The sequence below is a fragment of the Dipodomys spectabilis genome, unplaced genomic scaffold (genome assembly GCF_019054845.1).
Source record: "Dipodomys spectabilis isolate Male_0828 unplaced genomic scaffold, ASM1905484v1 ptg000173l, whole genome shotgun sequence".
Taxonomy (NCBI): Eukaryota; Metazoa; Chordata; class Mammalia; order Rodentia; family Heteromyidae; genus Dipodomys; species Dipodomys spectabilis.
The window spans coordinates 8,804,174-8,823,620 of NW_024870850.1; the positions used below are offsets into that span (position 1 = coordinate 8,804,174).

At 41.8% G+C, this 19,447-nt stretch overlaps 1 non-coding gene across 1 annotated transcript; it reads left to right on the plus strand.

Moving 5' to 3' along the window:
* Window positions 1-10,178: 10,178 nt before the first annotated feature.
* Window positions 10,179-10,264, plus strand: LOC122120024. The gene has a single exon (XR_006149646.1). It is a non-coding gene; the product is annotated as a small nucleolar RNA SNORD35 (small nucleolar RNA).
* The last annotated feature ends 9,183 nt before the right edge of the window (window positions 10,265-19,447 follow it).

The following is a 19,447-nucleotide window of genomic DNA, read 5'->3' on the forward strand; positions in this document are numbered from 1 at the left end:
TTGCAGAGGTGGGACCTTGGGCATCAACCCACTTGCAGCCCAACATGCTCTTCTTGGGCTCACGCCAGGAAGTGATTCCCATGTGCAGTGCGTTTGCCCAAGTGCAGTGCGTTTGCCTTACACCCTGTGCTATTCCGTTAACGTGGCAAGCCACGCGTGGGGGGACTGTCCGGCCTCAATGGCAGTGAAAGCCTGGACCACCATAGCCATACTCCTGCGCTGCGAGCTCCTAATCCGGCATATGCACCACAGGCACAGCAAGATCACCAATGCCAGGATACCGATAAGGGAGCCTAATCCCGCCCACTCCTTCAAATGATCCACAGCTGTCAAAATCCAGGAGGAAACATCTTGTAACAGGGCATCATCCATCCGGGTGGAGTTTACCACGACAATGGCCGATCGTAGCTGCAACATCAATTGGTCGAATTCTCCCGTCCAGTTGCCTAAAAGATAACTTGACAGTTGTTTAGACAAATTTGCTGCCTGAGTATAGTTATAGTACTGAATAGCAGTGAAACAAAGCCCTTCATATTTTTGAATACATCCCAGCTGAGCCAACTGCCACATGATATCAACCTGTTCCTGCACAAGATCAATCCTTTGATTTAACAGCATCAGTCCTCCTTTTAATTGTGCAAAGGCCACTTGTTGTAAATCCAGAGCTCTGGCTGTAGTAGCCGACAAGTTATTTAAAGTTTGAGCCGTCTGCACAGTATGTGACATGGCGACAGCGGCAGCCGTCGCACCCGCAGCAGCCACAGCTATAGCAGTTACAATGGCCACTGTGATGCCAAAATCTCTCTTATGTCTAAACAAGGTTACAGCTTGAGAAGCATCTACTGGCACAGGCACCCAACGCGGAATGCGTGTAACTATGGCTAACGGATACTGAGAACTCCAGCAGGTAGCATAATAGCAGGTTTCATTAGTACAAGCACACACATCATCTGAGCATATAGAGATGTTGTTAATTACCAAAAACACAAAAGGGGAAACCACACACACGGGGGTAGGCTGATAGCTGATTACCGTATAATTTTTACTGAAACGACAATTGGCACCTATAGTATGGGCAGTACTAATCAAATTACAAGTCATGTTTGCTATAAAAAAGTGACCCCCTTGCAGCATAACTATAGGTTCAGCCTGCAAGCAACTTCCATTAAGACCACATAACAGCCAATTATTAAAGGGATTAATTCCAGCCCTAAATTGTACACTAGCATCAGACAAGACACTAGGGGAAAATGAAAAATGCTCAGACTCATCAGCCCAAATAACCTGTCGTGATTGGCAACCTGTCCAGGGCCAAGCCTCCCCCATACGGTCAGGCAGGCAAAAAGGGGCCCATTTAGGTTGTTTTACAGGCCACGGGTCTCTGCTTAACTTTAAACTTTCATAATATCTGCCTAAAACAGTACCAACGAATCCAGTAGCATTTGTCCAAGCCTCAGTTGATCTCGGATTTCCATACCAATATCTAACATAAGCAGCTGGGGAATGAGTCAAGGCTATGCAACTACCATTAAGGGTCACATCACTTAAGCGAAAGCATAACGTGCCCATCAAGTTAATTTTTCTAGCTTCACCAACCCCTGCCATTTCTTTATCCTCTGGGTAAAAGGGAAGGTTAAGAGTCTTATTTGTGGTGAAAAACTTAGGGAAAAGAGAGGCGTCATGTCTCACGGGCATGGGCCCCGGGAATGCAGACAGTATCCCCCACCTCAGTACCGCCTGTCCCTGTTGGATCATCAGGAGCTGTATGATCAGCAACGCAATCTTTTGTTTCTTCCGGGTTTCGTTCATCTTGGACTCGCCGCACAAGTCGTTCAGGCACCCACACTGGATCTGAACGATTCTGAGGAAAAACACAAACAGATCCTCGTGCCCATACCAGCACGGGGTCAGGCCCGTTCCAGAGCCCGGTGAGCACATCCTTCCACAAAGCCGATCCTAAGGCCGAAGGAGTGGAACTGTTGTGCCTATCCGCCGCTGAGCGACCAGCGTTATCCAAATTCAGAAAATTTAGGGTGAATAGTGTCATGGCTATTCTTTGTCTTGCCGTAGCCATCAGGGGTCCAGCTCCCCCTTTTTGTTTTTGTAACATTTCCTTGATATTGCGATGAGCTCTTTCCACAATTCCTTGCCCTTGAGGGTTATAGGGCAGTCCATGCACCAGGGAAACACCCATTTGAGTGCAAAAAGAAGCAAAGCGCTGCCCAGTATAGGCTGGACCATTATCAGTTTTTAGCTGTTTTGGCATTCCCCAGGCTGCCCACGCTTCCAAGCAGTGAGATATTACATCAGTAGCCTTTTCTCCTGACAGGGGGTGGCAAATACAACACCCGAAAAAGTGTCAACAGAAACATGTAGATATTTTAAACGGCCAAATTCAGATACATGAGTTACATCCATCTGCCATACTTGTAAGGGTCTTAAACCACGTGGATTAACTCCAAACATAGGGGATTGATGGTAAATAATACATTGGGGGCACTCCTTTATCACTTGACGTGCATCCGCTCTAGAAAGGGAAAAGCGGCTTTGTAAAGTCCTGGCATTTACATGAAATTTGGCATGAAAATCTTTTGCTAAGTCAACAGAAGAAGCATGGAGCGCCCACTCAGCACGAGTGTACGCATCAGCCAAGGCATTACCTTTTGTCAGTGGCCCTGGGAGGCCCATATGTGCTCGAATATGCATTGGAAAAAAGGGTTCCTTGCGTTTCCATATAAGGGATTGTAACAAGGTAAAGGGAGCTAGAACAGAACTGGTAGCCTTTATTGTACCAACCGCTTCCAATATTTTTAAAGCATTTATTACATAGGCTGAATCTGATATTAAATTAAAAGGACAGGGGAAAGCTTTAAATACTTCAATTACAATCATCAACTCAACAATCTGTGGGTTACCGGGGACAAATTGATGCTGCACGGGGTCTTGGTTACCTGCAACATATTCCCCCTCATCCTGTTTTGGAGCCATCCGTAAATATGTTTATAGCCCCTCTAATAGGCTTTTGGGCAGTTACCTTTGGAAAAATCACTGGATGTTCCTTTACAAATCTTAGTAGGGGGTCTTTGGGCAAATGATTATCAATAACTCCTGGAAACATGCATCTCAAAATGGACCAATTATCAATAGTGGCACATAAAGTCTGAACTTGGTAGGCATTGTAAGGAACAATGATGGAGTGTGGATAAACTCCAAAAAATTGTAAACTCTGTTGAATTCCTTGTAGAGCTAAGCCCGCTACTGCCTCAGGGTAATATTCCAGCGCCTTTCCGGGGGAAACATGAGAATGTAACCACATCAACGGCCCCTTTTGCCAAAGTACCCCAGTTGGTTGGGCTTCAGTAGGAAGAATGCATAAATCAAAAAGTTGGCCATCTTGTAGCCTGTTTAAACAGGCGGCACTTAAAGCCTCCTCCACCCTTTTGAGAGCAAATCGGGCACTCTCAGTCAGGTCTCGTGGGGAGTTTAAATCTATATCTCCTTTTAGCATGTCAAATAAGGGTTTTAATTCATAATTTGGCAATTTTAAATACCCCCTTATCCAATTAATATCCCCCAACAATTTTTGAAAATCATTTAAAGTCTTTAAGTTATCTTTTCTCAGGGTCAATTTTTGAGGCACAATCGACCTGGGATGTATCTTAGCTCCCAGATACTCCACCACTCTGCCTGTTTGTGTTTTTTCTGGCGCCAGATAAAGACCCTGTTTTCTTAAGGCAAAAACCAATTCTGCATAGGCCTTTTGTAATCCAGCCTCCTCCTTATGAGCTAACAAAATGTCATCCATATAATGGACCACCCTGAGTTTTGGATGCCTTTTTTTAACAGGAGCTATAGCCCTGCCGACAAACAACTGACACATAGTGGGGCTGTTGGCCATACCCTGAGGCAGCACGACCCACTCATATCTTTGGTCAGGTTCCTCATGGTTACAAGAGGGCACAGTAAAAGCAAAGCGCTCACAATCAGCCGAATGCAAGGGGATAGAAAAGAAACAATCTTTTATGTCTATTACCATAATAGGCCAATGGGCAGGAAGTGCAGAAAGCAAAGGTAACCCTCTTTGTACAGGGCCCATAATTTGCATTTGTGCGTTTATGGCACGCAAATCATGAAGTAATCGCCATTTACCTGACTTTTTCTTTATCACAAATATTGGAGTATTCCATGGTGAAACTGAGGGTCTCACATGACCCAGGGCTACTTGTTCTTCTACCAGTTTATGAGCGGCTAAAAGCTTTTCGGAGGATAGAGGCCACTGAGCTACCCATACAGGTTCCTCCATCTTCCAGGTAATGGGAATTTGATCCTCAGTGGCCCCTATGAAAAACCCAGCCCATGTCTATCAAGTTTTTGGTGGACATCAATAGGCTCTTTACAGCCTTGCAAGTTTTTTCCCAGTTCTTGCCCTGGGCAGTAGCCCATTCGTAACATCATTTCCTTTGAGGTAGGAGAATATTCATTACTAAGGCAAAACCCCATCTCTTTTAGTAAATCTCTACCCCACAGGGAGACAGGCAATTCTAAAACATAAGGCTGGATGTTTCCAGAGTGTCCTTCTCCATCCTTCCAGTTGAGGGGTCTTGCACTTAAGTCAGGAGCTTTGGCATAGCCTAGCCCTCTCAGGGTTTGTTCTGAGGCCTGTAATGGCCACCCTTTTGGCCAATCCTTTTTTGCAATAATGCTACAATCGGCCCCTGTGTCTAACAGTCCTATAATCTTTTTTCCTTCAATCTCCAGCTCAAGCATGGGTCTCTGATCTAAATCCAGAGCTAGGTACACTGACTAAATTCCGGAGGAGCCAAAACCCTTTTCACCTCTCTCAGACCGTATGGCAGGAAATTTTTCATGTAGGCTAGGTAAGAGTAACAATTGGGCAATTCTATCTCCAGGGGAAATTGCTACAATGCCTTTTGGGGCTTCTACCATAATTTTAACTATACCTGTATAATCTGGGTCAATAACTCCTGGGTGAATTTTAAGCCCTCTAAGGGCAACAGAAGACTGGCCAATTAGTAACCCCACCGTGACCCGTTCTAAAGGACCTTGAAAATCTGACTCTATTAACTGAACACCCATTTGTGGGGTCAGTACGAGTCTGGTGGTGGCACGGAGGTCCAGTCCCGCTGAGCCTGTAGTGGCTCTCCGCGGTTCTTGGGATGCCTCAGGGTGGGCCATCCTTCTTGGGGAATTTCCTCGTTTGAGCTCTCCATTGCCCCATACATTTGCGGGCCCTGGGGACGGGGGCCCCTCTGCCCGTTTTTTGGCTGCGTGATGAGGCCCAAGGGCTGGCCATTAGCATCTTTGACTGATCTACATTCATTGGCCCAATGCTTTCCTTTTTTACATCTGGGGCACAGCCCTGGCTGTTTACCTGTTGTAACTCCTCCAACTCTTTCAGGTCCTTTTCTCTCTGGGCAATCTCTTTTGAGATGACCAGCCTTGCCACACCTGAAGCATACTCCAGATGTCGCTCCAGAGTTTCTCCCCCGCCTATTTGAATACTGTAGTACTGCAGCGGCAAGGCCTGCATTAGTTAGAGGTCCTCCCAGCTCTCTGCACACTTTCATCCAGGCCTCCAACCCTCTATGTTTATGTGGGGTAATGGTGGCTTTACATTCTTTGGTACATTGCTCATAGACTAATTGTTTTATAAGAGGCATGGCCATGTCAGGGTCCCCAAAAATTTTGCCTGCTGCTTCCACCATTCTGGCCACAAAATCTGAAAAAGGCTCCGTAGCCCCCTGCAGGATCTTGGTGAGATTGCCACTAACTTCCCCTTTATTTGGTAGTGATTTCCACGCCCTAATGCAAACATCATTTATCTGTTGATACACTTCAGGGGGATATCCTATCTGAGCATTAGCAAAGCGACCTTGTCCCAAGAGCATATCTCTGTCTCAAGCCGGGTTAACGTTTACTTGATTGATGGCTGCCTGTTCACTACAAAATTCCAGCATAAATGCCCTCCAATCCAAGTACTGGCCTGGACTCAAACATGCCCGTGCTAGGCTTGCCCAATCAGAGGGAGTCATGCAGTATCTCTTTATAGCCTCCACTTGAGCTATGGTAAAAGAGGCTGTAATCCCATGCGTCCGAACAGATTCAGCCAGGGACTTAATTACTTTAAATTCTAGAGGCTCATGAAATCTCTGTTGATTACCGTCTTGAAAAACTGGGAAGGCAAGTTCTGCTCGGGCAGTCCGCCAAGTATCCGGGCAAAAGGTATGCCCATTGGCTCCATGTTGATATGGAGGAGGACCTAAGGGGACTTGACCGGAAGTTCCTTTTACGTCATCTAAAGGGGCCTGACCAAAAGTTCTTTCCACATCCTCATTAAGCACAGGTTGGCTTAGCTTATGTTTTCCCTTTTTTATACGACTCCTTTTCATCTGTTGAATAAGTGCTCTCACTTCTTCCTCCTCTAGCTCGCTGGAACTTTCTCTTTCCCATTTCAGCTCAGACAGATCTGGGTATAGTTGCCCCCTTTTGCCCTGTTTACTGTCTCCCTTTTCACTGATTGCCTTCTCTGACCTCTCCTCCTGTAACTGCTCCAGTGCTGACTGTCCATTTTCTATAACCTCACAGCAGCGCTGGTCCTCCAGGCAGCCCCTTATCAGTTTCCAAATGGTGCGGACTCCTGCCTTTAATGTGCCCTGTTCATAGGCAAAGTCCAAATCCCTCCCTAATTTTTCCCACGAGGCTACTGTAAGGCTCCCGGACACTATGAACCAAGGAGCTACAATGTTGCATTCTTCAAGGAAACTCTGTAAAACACCCTTCTTAAACTTTAGTCCTTTTGAGCGTAGGAGCTCATTCAGGGCCAGAAAAATTGGATGAGACGTCGCGGCGCCCATCTTCGTTATAAAAATTTTATCTTTTTTTACTCCCTTTTTTATTTTTTATATTTATATTCTTACTTTCACTTTAGGTCTTTATTTTTTCCCGGGTTTCCGCTCTCTCTTTATCTACAGAGAAGAGCCCCGTATTATGCCTGCTTTAATCGCAGATTCCCACTTACCTGGGAACTTACCGGTGCACCGCCCTGACGGCCAAGAGTTCTGGATCCCTTGTGGAGTTAGGACCCCTTACGGGCCACCACTTGTCGCATCCACCTCGACCAGCAAGGAAGACACGACCCGGGATTCTTCTCAAAGCAGTTTATTCAGGAACCTTGATTATTAGCTTCTCTCTCGCCCCGCACCTGCACTCTGGTTATAAGCCTCCTGGATGGCCAATCCCGAGGTGCCACGTGGCATATACCAATAGGGTCGCAAACACGGAAGCAAGCCAGCAGCCAAGCCATAGCCATATAAAGAGTTGTTTTTCACAGAGAGCACTCGCCATCGGGAAGGCGGAAGGTGGAAGCCAGCGCCATCTTTGGCTTGGCCGTGCCATGCTGCCGCGCCATCTTTGGTCGGCTCCCGCAGCTCTCCACATTTCTGTTCACATATTTTCTATTTTTCTATATAACTGAGTGTATTTTACTAGAAAATCTCTCATTCTCTCTTCTTTGTTTAAGAATTTAAGAGCACGATGTTAATCTGTTGCAGTTTCCAACAGGAATCTATGAATGTATTTTTGGGGGAAGAAATGTGAGTGTACCAAAATAACTACAGTTGTCCAAATGAGCAGCTGCAGCAATAGTTTGCTTATTGGTCATTATTTCTTATTGAAATCCAAAAATACAGAGTATACAATTGGCCAAGCAGAGCCTTGTCATCCCAGTCCCTAAGAATCCTCAATAGTAATGGATGGAGAATGGGAATCCTTTATAAGAAGAGAAAAAACTCCCTAAGAGAGGACAAAACATCAGATAGGCTCAGATTTCAAAACTCTCAATGATCTTTACAATTCCATGAGAACAAGAATGATTCAGAAGACTCCCTAAGAAATCAAAGTGTTGAGGAGCTTGAAGTAGGAATATTGTCAGGCCACCACCACATTGTACAGCCAGGAGGAGTCCAATGGACAAACAAGCGCATGTCTCTGAGTCCAGAGATCTTGATGTCATTCCATGCTGTAGCTGTGGCTCAGTGAAGTGACATCACCCACACATGCATGACAGAGATACACATAGTGCTGTCTCTAATTCTGCTGGACCATGGATGGAAAACAGAAAAGCATCTGCACAGAGACAGAAATCTCTGGAAGCCAAACAGATTATCCCACTTACAATGACTCAAAGAAGAGAGTGCTCACTGTTCTGTATAGGTGCTCATTTAATGATTGCCACTTCTGGTTTTCAGTGGTCCATTGGAGAGAAGAGTTTCAAGGAATTCCCTGCTTGGGATGGCTTTGAACTGCAATCCTAAGATCTCAGCATCCCGAGTAACTGGGATCATAGGCATGAGGCACCAGCACCCTGCCATTGATGCTGTTTTGATAACTGAGTTCCAGACTTTCAATATGATTGTGATAGTCCCTCTGCAGTACTCAGAAAGAGTTTAGAATAATACAGGTAATGTAGTTTGGGGAAGACATTAACAGGATCAGAGCCAGTACAGTATAGGTAGAAAGAAAAAAAATTTTGGTTACCCATTCTGGTAACAAAACATAACTATAAGAAAGTACAAAACATAGGGAACTGAAGCATTCACACAAGTGGTGAAATAATTTTTACTGCACTATCCTACCATCTGGCTACCCAAAACAATTATGTTGATATTCATGAGTAAGAGGTGGTATTTCCAAGACTCTTCATGTATCAAATACATCAGTACTTACTCGGTAGAGATGCTTCTGTCTTTAGACACAACCAAGGATCTCTTCAAGTCTGGTGCATAGGGAAAGCTCAGCCTCCATCCTCAGGACTGACAGACCAGGAGCGGGCTAGTGCCAGCCTCTGTTCCAGAGGACCACAAATGTCCAGGAGATGCTCAAGTGAAGGTGGGAAAGGATGGACTCATCATTAATCTTAGGAAAATCAATCTCTAGAGCTCACAGTTAGCAAACTTGTGTATTTTATTGGACCAAATTACTAAGGACTTCCAAACAGAAATGGAAGAAGAGAAAAGAGATGAATAGTCACACTCCATTTTTGGAGGAGATCTCGTTAGCTATGCTGGTAAAAGGTAATGTGTCCTTTCTTCCGTTGCTTCATTTTCTGCTTATTTTTTTTAAGATCCAGTGATGTTCAATCTCCATTTGATTGGACTAAATTACATATCACAAACGTAAACAAGTAAACGAAGTAAACAATTAAACAAGACCCAAGAAATAAAGGACCTCTTCTTACTTTTCATATAATTTCTAAATCACTCTGTGTTCTTGACCCCATATACGCTGAATAGGCATGCACATCTGAGGGAAGCTAGGAGGAGGGCAAAGAAGTAGAGGGAAATGGGTGAAAAAAATACAGCAGAGGGCCCATCAGCGGCACTGATCATTGATGAAAGTGAACTAAGCAACTCAATAGTGATGATGGGAGGGAGGGAATGAGAGAGAAAGAGGAAACAGCTGATACTGAGCAAAAGGAAAGAAATGTACATATCACCCAATTTGGGAAAAACAGTTTTATTGTTAAAGTCTGTAGAGTTCATAAGCTTTGTAGATCAAGAGGATGACAAGATGCATTGTGAAGGTTAAAATGTGTTAGTGACTTTAGCTAAGTATCATTATGCCACAATAGTGTGAAATTTATGTAATTACATAATCTCAAAAAAGAAAAAGTGTTACTCTTAAAATTTGGACTAAAACCTTAGGTAATGTGTATTAAATTTTCACATTCTTGTGGAAATCTATTATTAAATTCATTTTGAATTTCTATATTAGACACATAATTTTTTGCGAGCCAGACACCAGTGGCTCTCTTAAAAGACTTGGATCTGAGGATTACAGTTCAAAATTAGCCTGGACAGAAACATCTATGAGACTCCATCTCTAACTTACAAGTAAAAATATAGGACAGGAGGTATTTGTCAAATGTTAAAATGCCACATGTGTATTACAAAGCCAAGAGAGGGAGCTTGGGGCCCTGACTTCCAGGGCTGATACACACACATACACACAGACAAACACACACACACACACACACACACACACACACACACACACAGACGTTTTTCATATTGAAAACATAAATTCATCTTTAATTCCCTTTACTTTTGCCATCCAACTCCAATAAACATCAATCCTGTATTTAAATTTTTTAAAGAAAATGCAAGTGGTATCATTTCTCACGAGGGTCTGTGGATGCCATAGTGAGCAGTGCCAATGATGGCAAAGGCTCAACAGAAACATGGAGAAAAGAAAGGGTGAAGACAGACAGACAGACAGAATAGCCAATATATTAAAACCACACAATCCTTAAATGAAAATCATCCCAAACTGTGAGAGCAGGAGAACAAAAGAAAGGAGAAGCCCACGCGTGGCAGGTGAGACACCTCAACCCAGAGAGGGGGCAGAATAGCAGCAATAGACTATGGATCCCACCCTTGTCCCCTGGGCCTGCTGCTCAGGATCTGCCCCGTGTTGTTGTTGCTGAATCTGCGCCCAGATACGGGCAAGGCCCTGCGGTATTCCAGAACCACATGCAGTCCCTCATGCTCAAGGCCCAGGTCTCCTTCCTATGATGCTCATTGCCCCATGCCCCAGGGCATGCTGAGAGTATCCTTCACCTTCTAGGACCCTGAGCCCCATCTTCCCCCAGAGGCGCCAAATCATGCGCAGGAGCTGGGCAGCTCAGACATGCTGCTTGTCATGTGTGGGGACCACTTGATGGTCGCGGTGAAGCTTGTACCCTAGGTTGGTTGGCCTGGTAGGGGTGGTTCAGGAAGTTCCCAGAGGCAGAAGCCAGACTCCTGCTCTAACAGGTGGTGAATGGCTCATGAACCAACTAGACTGGGATAATGCGATCCGGAAGTCTCTTGGCAATGCACTGGTAGCTTCCACCAGCCAAAGGGATAGGAGGTAGAAATTCTCGAACTGGCTGTGAGAACAGCCAATGGTAAGAATATTGGCTTGTGTTTTACAGTTTTCTTATTTTTCTTCTTCTATTTTGCAACTTCTTGGCAATACTAACCCATCCAAACTTATATTTGCCTTCTTTTTTCCCCACAGGATTCCTTTGATAAAACAATCGTGGAGTGTGTGTTCAGATTTTCTATTTTCCTATAGACATCTTTCAGATAGATGATGTGCATAATGTGCAATTTAATTTGCATACATATTTTAACCATTGTGGTTTCCTTTAAAGGACAAAGAAAAAAATAGCACCTAATTTAAGTTTTCCTGGCTTTGGTTAGATATTTACTTCAATGTAAAACCTAATTTATGTTACTCAATTCTTTTTTTGTTGGTCACAGTACTTAAAATCTGAGCCTAGGCTCGGTCCCTCTGTTCTTCAGCTCAAGGCAGGCACTTTACCACTTGAGCCACAGCACCATTCTCAGTTTTTCTGAGTGGTTTATTGGAGATAAGAGTCTCACAGAATTTTTTGCACAAGGTGGTTTTCAATCATCCTCATATTTCAGCTTCCTGAGTTGCTAAGATTACGAGTTTGAGCCACCAGCTCCCAGCTATTGCTCAATTCATTTTTTATTATTGTTGCTCAATTCTTTACACACTAAAATCCAATGTATGAGTTTTTGTACCTAAAAGTTGTTTTCCTTCAAATATTACCTGAAGAAAGTTACAAGAGTGATATGTAAAGTCATGCAATCAGCTGCATTTTGAAAACACCAAGAGATGGTCTGAGATCCCTCAAGTTTGTTAAGTTTGGACTCTTCATGCAATGTCAGTCTACATGTGATTCTCCTGTCCTCTCTGCTTTAAAACCAAATGGGAAATATCAATTTACAGCCAGTTTGTCTAAGGATTGCTACTTTACATCTTTTAAAATGTCATTTTGAGATTGAATGTTTTCAAAGAGTTAATTAAACATGTAGTTTTTAAAAACTCAATAAGGAATCCAGGTGACAGTGATTACACACCTGTAATCTTAGCTACTCTGATGGCTGAGATCTTAGGATAAGGGTTCAAAGCCAGCCCATGCAGGAACTCCATGAGACTCTTATCTCTAATTAACCACCAGAAAACAAAAAGTGGTACTGTGGCTCAAGTGGTAGAGCACTCTTTTTGAGCTGAAGACTGAGGGACAGCACCCAGGCCCAGAGTTCAAGTCCCATGACTGAGGAAAGTTAGTAAATGAAAGCCTTGAGAAAGGGAATTGATGAAAGAAATTGGTTTCATTTGTATAAAAAATGATTTCAGCAAAAATTGTCTTCAATTTTTATACCCACAAGATGTTCAAGTAACTAGCAAATGGCATGAGTACATCTTGAGTGTCATAATATACATCTTATTATAAAATAATTGGCAATAAGTAAGCTGATTGATTATCAAGAAAATTAATAATAACAGAAGATGGCAGAGGAGAAACTGGAGGATAAACAAGCTCTCACATATAAAGCAGTGTTAGTGTTCCAGTAAACAGTCCTAGGCCAGAGAATCACACCAAGTGTGCCATCACAGTACAGAGAGTTTGGCCAGAGAGGGAAAATCCAGGCAAGGAGACACATCTGAGCACTTTCTGATAGCTGCAGCAAGCGGCACTAGCCGCAGCCACCATACCTACAACAGACAGCATCCGGGACAAAGGCGCCAGATGCAGCAGGCGAGTGGATTCTACTCAACACCAGCAAGATCTGTCAAGGAGCAGATCTTCATCCTGCAGATCGCAAACCAGAGACGACTCAGGAACCAACACTCCGGCGTGAGTAGTATCCTGACATCCTCATTCCTTCTCAGGGAGCAGAGGCAGGAAGGCCACCCCTCCCCTACCCCACCGGAGTTCTCCATCTTTGATACTGACAAAGGCCTGGCTGAGCAGCTAGCTTCAACACAGGCCTTGGAAGGAAATAATTGGAGCAATTAGCAGGTGCCAGAACACTGACCTGACCTGCCAGGCTCAGCTCCACCCAGGGAAAAGTCACCCAGCCCAGGCAGAAGTCGCTCCACCCCCAGAGGAGTGACTTTCTTCACTGAGTAAACAGAGCCAGGGGATGCTCCTCCATACAGCAGCCTAGACAAGCAATTGAAACTCAGTAAATATAAACCATGAGAATGGCTCCAGGATGGGCTCAGTGAGTTTCTCTGTGAGTTTTCCCCTCAGGGAAAAGCTACTGTTTGCTCAAAGGCTTCAACCCTACCCAGAACCTAGGCTCAACACAGCATCTCCAAACTAGAGGAAACAGCCACCTACCTCTTTTGTGATACTCAAAGCAGATCTCCCTCCCACTGAACTAGACTGAGAGGAGGATCACACAATCCAGGGTAAAGCAGAGCATTTTTCTGCCTGCTCAAACAAACTGACAAGAAAAAAATCAAGTCATAGGAAAAACAAACACCACAAGCAGACCAGAGATTCCACCAAGAAACTGGTTACAGACACAAAGGAGATAGAGGATCTTCCCATTACCCCACCCCCCAAAAAATCAGGAATTCTTTCTCAGAACTTTTATTAAATTTTTAATTTTTAAAAAATAAACAATATTTTTAATATCTTTTTTCCTCTTATAATTTTTATGTTAGGTATATATGTGTGTGTGTGCTTTTTTTCATCTCTTTTGATCTTTTGGTCCTTTTTTTTCTTCATAATTCCTTTTTTTCCCTTATTTTTTTTTGTGACTTAATTGTTGTTCTGGTCATCCTCAGATATATACCCATCATCGATTATTAGACCTTATCCCCCATTGTGTACATATTTAATCCAGAAATTTATTACTCAATTCAATACTTCCTAGCCTTAAATTCTTTAATAGCAGTATTATCTCTTTAACCCTATATAATTTTATAAGAATTTTTATTGTTTACTTGTTCATATCTCCTTTCTATCCCTCCACTCCTCTCATTCTATCCCTTTCTTCTCACAATTTCACTTAGATAAATTTTAAGTTTCACTTTTTAAATTGACATTTTGTTTTCCAGTTTTTCTTGTCTCTCTTTTTTCTCTCTCTCTCTTCTATTACTCTGTCCAACCCATTTCCCTCTTTGAGAGTAGGACTTGGTTAATTTCACTCTCCCTTTACCGCTCCACATCACTCTAACCCTATTTTTCCCACATTTTTCCCTAAAGCTAATAATTTCTGGTTAGCAAAATTCTTCTTTGCTGTTCTTAGCTCATTTATCCATAGTTGTTTGATGATGAATAGATTGTATCGGTTGTACTATATTATATCTGCAGCCTTTTGACTGTGCAAGTACAGGACGTTGGTGGTGCTTGACTTAAAATAGTGTTCTAGCACAAAATTGGCGTTACTTTCATACCAAATGGGCAGAAAAAGTCAGACAAACACAAGGAAAACGGCAAGTCTAGGTATCACAGATCCCACTCATGATAATCAGGTGACAGAACAGATAATGAATAATCCAGAGGAGAGTTCCCAAAAAGCTCTACAAACACTACTGCTAACATGATGAATGAAAAGATTGAAAACCTACAAAAGACAGTGTGAGCATGATAGGGAGCAAGAGGAGGCAAACAAAAGGTCAATAGAGGAATCTTATGAGTGTGAAGAAGCTATTCAAAGATTAATACAGGAATTGCATGATCAGGTTGAGAACACTCAAAGAGAAATAAAGGATTTGTGTGAGCAGGCTGAGAACAAAGAAAACTACAGGCATTGGGTGAACGCGAGGAAGCTAATCAAAGAGTAATTCAGGAATTGCAAGAGTGGGATGAGAATAGACAAAGATCAATAGAGACATTCATGGAATCCATAAACAGACAGCTGAAAGAAGTCAGGGAGACCACAAAGGGAATGCTGAATGGAGCCCAACAGAGAGAATGGGAGTCCAAGGAAACCATAACCATTCAACTAAGTGATTTGAGAATAAACACTGAACACCAAATTAAGAAAGTAAAGAAGTTCATACAAGATCTAAAACAAATTTCCAACTAAGAATTTGAAGCCATCAAAACCAATCAATTAGAACGAAAATAAATTTAAAAAATGTATGAAGCCTTGACAATTGGTAAGACCATGCAGAAAATTGAATCTCGGGGATTGAAGACAGCCTACATATTATAGAGAAAGAGCATACACCTATCCAAGACAAATCCAAGCAATAGGACAGATCTATTCAACATTTGGAAGACACCATCAGAAGGCCTAATCTAAGCATAATGGATGTAGAGGAGCACCTAGAGGCACCTAGTCTAGGAAATTTGGATAACAGGATCCTAGTAGAAAATTTCCCAAACATGCAAAAAGATAGGCCTATTCAGATACAAGAAGCTTTTAGAACCCCAAATAGACCACACCAGAACAGGACATACCCCTGTCACATTATAATCTGCAAAGGATCAATTGAGACCAAAGAAAAGGTCCTTCAAGCAGTCAAGGAGAAAAGAACAATCACATATATAGGGAAAATAATTAGAACCACCTCAGATTTCTCAGCAGAGACAACTAAAGCAAGAAGACCCTAAAATGTCATATACCACTCCCTAAAGACAGACAATTATCAACCAAGAATACTGTACCCAGCTAAACTCTCCTTCATAACCAAAGATCAAATAAAAACCTTCCAAAGCAAAGAAAAACTGAAACAATGTATCTCCACCAAACCAGCCCTACAAAAGATACTTAAACATGTCCTACACACAGAAAACCAACAAGACCACAATAAAGGCCAAGAAATGGCACCCAAACGGAGAATCCAAGAACCATAGGAAGAACCCAGTTGCTGCAGCACCCAAGAAGATGGATAACATGGCAGGAACTCCCAAACACCTCTCAGTTCTATCTCTTAACATTAAGGACTTAACTCTCCAATTAAGCGGCATAGACTGTCTAGCTGGATTAAAAAGCAAGATCCTTCTATCTGCTGCCTTCAGGAGTCACACCTTGCCCATAAAAACAGACACATTTTAAAGGTGAAAGGCTGGAACAAAATCTACAAAGCAAATGGCCCCTATAAACAGGCAGGAGTTGCAATCCTAATATCAGATAAAACAGACTTCAAATTAAAATTAGTAAGAAGAGATAAAGAAGGTCGCTACATATTAATTAAGGGATCTCTCCTTTAGGAGGATATTACAATTCTAAATGCTTATTCACCAAACAACAGAGAGCACCCAAATTTATCCAAGAAACACTACTTTCCCTCAAATATCACATAGATCCAAAGACTTAATTGTTGGGGACTTTAACATATCACTATCCCCACTAGAAATATCAATTTTCAAAAACTCAACAGAGAAACCGCAGAGCTAAACAACTGCATAGATTAATTAGATTTAACAGACATCTACCGAATATTTCACCCAGCAGCATCAGAATACACATTTTTCTCAGCAGCACATGGAACATTTTCCAAAATAGACCACATTTTAGATCACAAAGCCAACTTGTCCAAATTCAGAAACATTGAAGTTATACCTTGCATTCTCTCAGACCACAAGGGAATAAAATAAAAACTCAACAGCAAAAGCCACTAAAGAAGTCCTGTAACACATAGAAGCTGAACAACACACTGTTGTATCACCAGTGGATATTGGAAGAGATTAGAAAGGAAATTCAAATGTTCATGATGTTCAACAAAAATGAATACATAAATTACCAGCTCCTTGGGGACACAACCAAGGCAGTGCAAGTTTATAGCTCTGAGTTCCTACATCAACAAATTGCAGAGATCTGAAACCGACAATTTAATAAAACATCTAAACCTCCTTGAATAAGAGCAGCAAGATAAACCCCAATTAAGTAGACAGAAAGAAACAATTAAAATTAAATCAGAATTCAATGAAATAGAATTAAAAAAAAAAGAAAGAATCAACACAGCAAAGTGTTGATTCTTTGAAAAAATTAACAAAATTGACAAACCCTTAGCAAATCTTATCAGAAAAAGAAGAGAACACACCAAATAAGTAAACTCAGGCATGAGAATGGAAACCACCACAGAAAAAAAACAAGATTCAGAACGTTATAATGGAATACTTCTCAAAACTTTATGCTAATAAGTTTGAGAACTTAGCAGAAATGGTCCTTTTCCTTGCAAATATCGACATGCCAAAACTAAACCAAAACGAATTAAACCATCATAAAAGGCCCATATCAAGCATTGAAATAGAAACAGCAATAAGAGACCTCCCATCTAAGAAAAGAAAAGGACCAGATGGGTTTAGAGAAGAATTCTACAAGGCCTTCAAAGCAGAGTTCACACCTATACTCCTCCAACTCTTCAATGAAATTTAAAGAGAAAGTTCACTACCGAACACATTCAAAAAATTTTAGACCAATAGACTTCAACAATTCATCCAAAAAACCATACACCACGGTTAAACAGGATTCATTCAGGGATACAAAGCTGGTTAATATAATTCATTACATCAATAAGAGCAAGCATAAGAACCACATGGTTATCTCAGTAGATGCAGAAAAGGCATTTGAGAAGATCCAACGCCCCTTTATAATGATTATGAAAAATTAGGAATCCTGGGAACAGTCCTCTACAATACAATAAAGTCTGTATATGACAAATCTACAGCCAGCATTATACTTAATGGTGGAGAACTAAAGCCAATTCCTCTTAGCTCAGGAGTGAGATAAGGATGGCTACTCTCTCCACTTCTCTTAAATTTAGTATTAGAATGCCTAGGTACAGCAATAAGACAAGATGCAAGCATAAAAGGAATCCAAATAGGGAAAGATGAAGTAAAACTCTCCCTCTTTGCAGATAACATGATTTTATATTTAAAGAACCCCCGGACTCCACTCACAAATTACTCAAGCTGATTCAAAACTTTGGCAAAGTAGAAGGGTATAAAATTAGCCCTCAAAAAAGCAATGGCTTCCCTGAATTCCAACAATGAGAAAAGTGTAGCTGAAATCAGGAAAGCTACTCCATTAGTTAAATAGCCACACAAAAAATAAAAAACCTAGGAATTAACTTAACCAAAGAAGTGAAGGACCTTTATGATGAAAAATTTGAAAAACCTGAAAAAGGAAATCAAAACAGAACTTAGAAAGTGGCAAAAACTCTCATGCTCCTGGATTGGAAGGATCAACATAGTGGAAATGGCAATACTTCCTAAGGCTATCTACAAATTCAATGCGATACCTATAAATATTCCAACCTTATTCTTCAAGGAAATAGAACAAGCAATCCAAAAATTGATATGGAACAATAAAAGACCCCGAATAGCAAAAAACAATCCTCAAAAGAAAGTACAGTGCTGGAGGAATATCAATACCAAATTTCAAACTCTACTATAAAGCCATAGTAATCAAAAGAGCTTGGTACTGGCACAAGAACAGACCTCAAGACCAATGGAATAGGACTGAAAACCCATACATGAACCTACAGATATATAGCCATCTAATCTTCAATAAGGGAGCTAAAAATAGAAGGGAAGAAAGACAGCCTCTTCAGTAAATAGTCATGGCAAAATTGGTTAACTACTTGTAGAAAACTAAAGCTACATCTTTATATAACACCCTGCACCAGAATCAACTCCAAATGGATCAAAGACCTCGGAGTCAAAGCAGACACTCTGAAAACATTACAAGATGGAATAGGAGAAACCCTAGGTTTCCTTGGTATAGGCCAAAATTTTTTTAATACAGACCCAGAAACACAATGAATCAAACAAAGGTTTGGGATTGCATGAAATTGCAGAGCTTCTGCATGGCAAAGGACATAGCTAGAAAGATCAATAGACAGCCCAAAGGATTGGGAGAAGATCATAACTAGCCACACAACGGATAAGGGTCTCATATCTAAAATATACCTAGAACTCAAAAAATTAAATCCCCCAACAACAAATCCTCAAAGAAACAACAGCCCAATAAATAACTGGGCTACAAACTTAAAGAGAAACTTCTCTGAAGAGGAAAGAAGGATGGCCAATAGACACATGAACACATGCTCAGCCTCCCTAGCCCTAAAAGAAATGCAAATCAAAACAACATTGAGATACCACCTCACCCCAGTTAGAATGGCTATAATCAAGAACTCTAATAACAACAGATGCTGGAGGGGATGTGGACAGAAGGGCAGTTTACTGCATTGTTGGTGGGAATGTAAACTTGTTCAACCACTTTGGAAAGTAGTATGGAGGTTCCTCATAAGACTTCATATAGAGCTCCTCTAAGACTCAGCAATCCCAGTTTGGGGCATTTACCCAAGTGATCACAAACAAGTCCATACTAAAGCTACCAACACAACAATGATTATTGAGGCATTTTTACCATAGCTAAGATATGGAACCAACCCAGATGCTCCTCCGTAAATGAATGGATCAAGAAACTGTGGTATACATACACAATGGAATTCTATTCCTCCAACAGAAAAAATGGCATTGCCCCCTTTGTTAGGAAATGGAAAGACTTGGAAAAATTGTATTAAGTGAAGTAAGGCAGGCCCAAAGAGACATAGGTCCCAAGGTTTCCCTTCTTTGCAATAACTAGTACATGTCTGACAC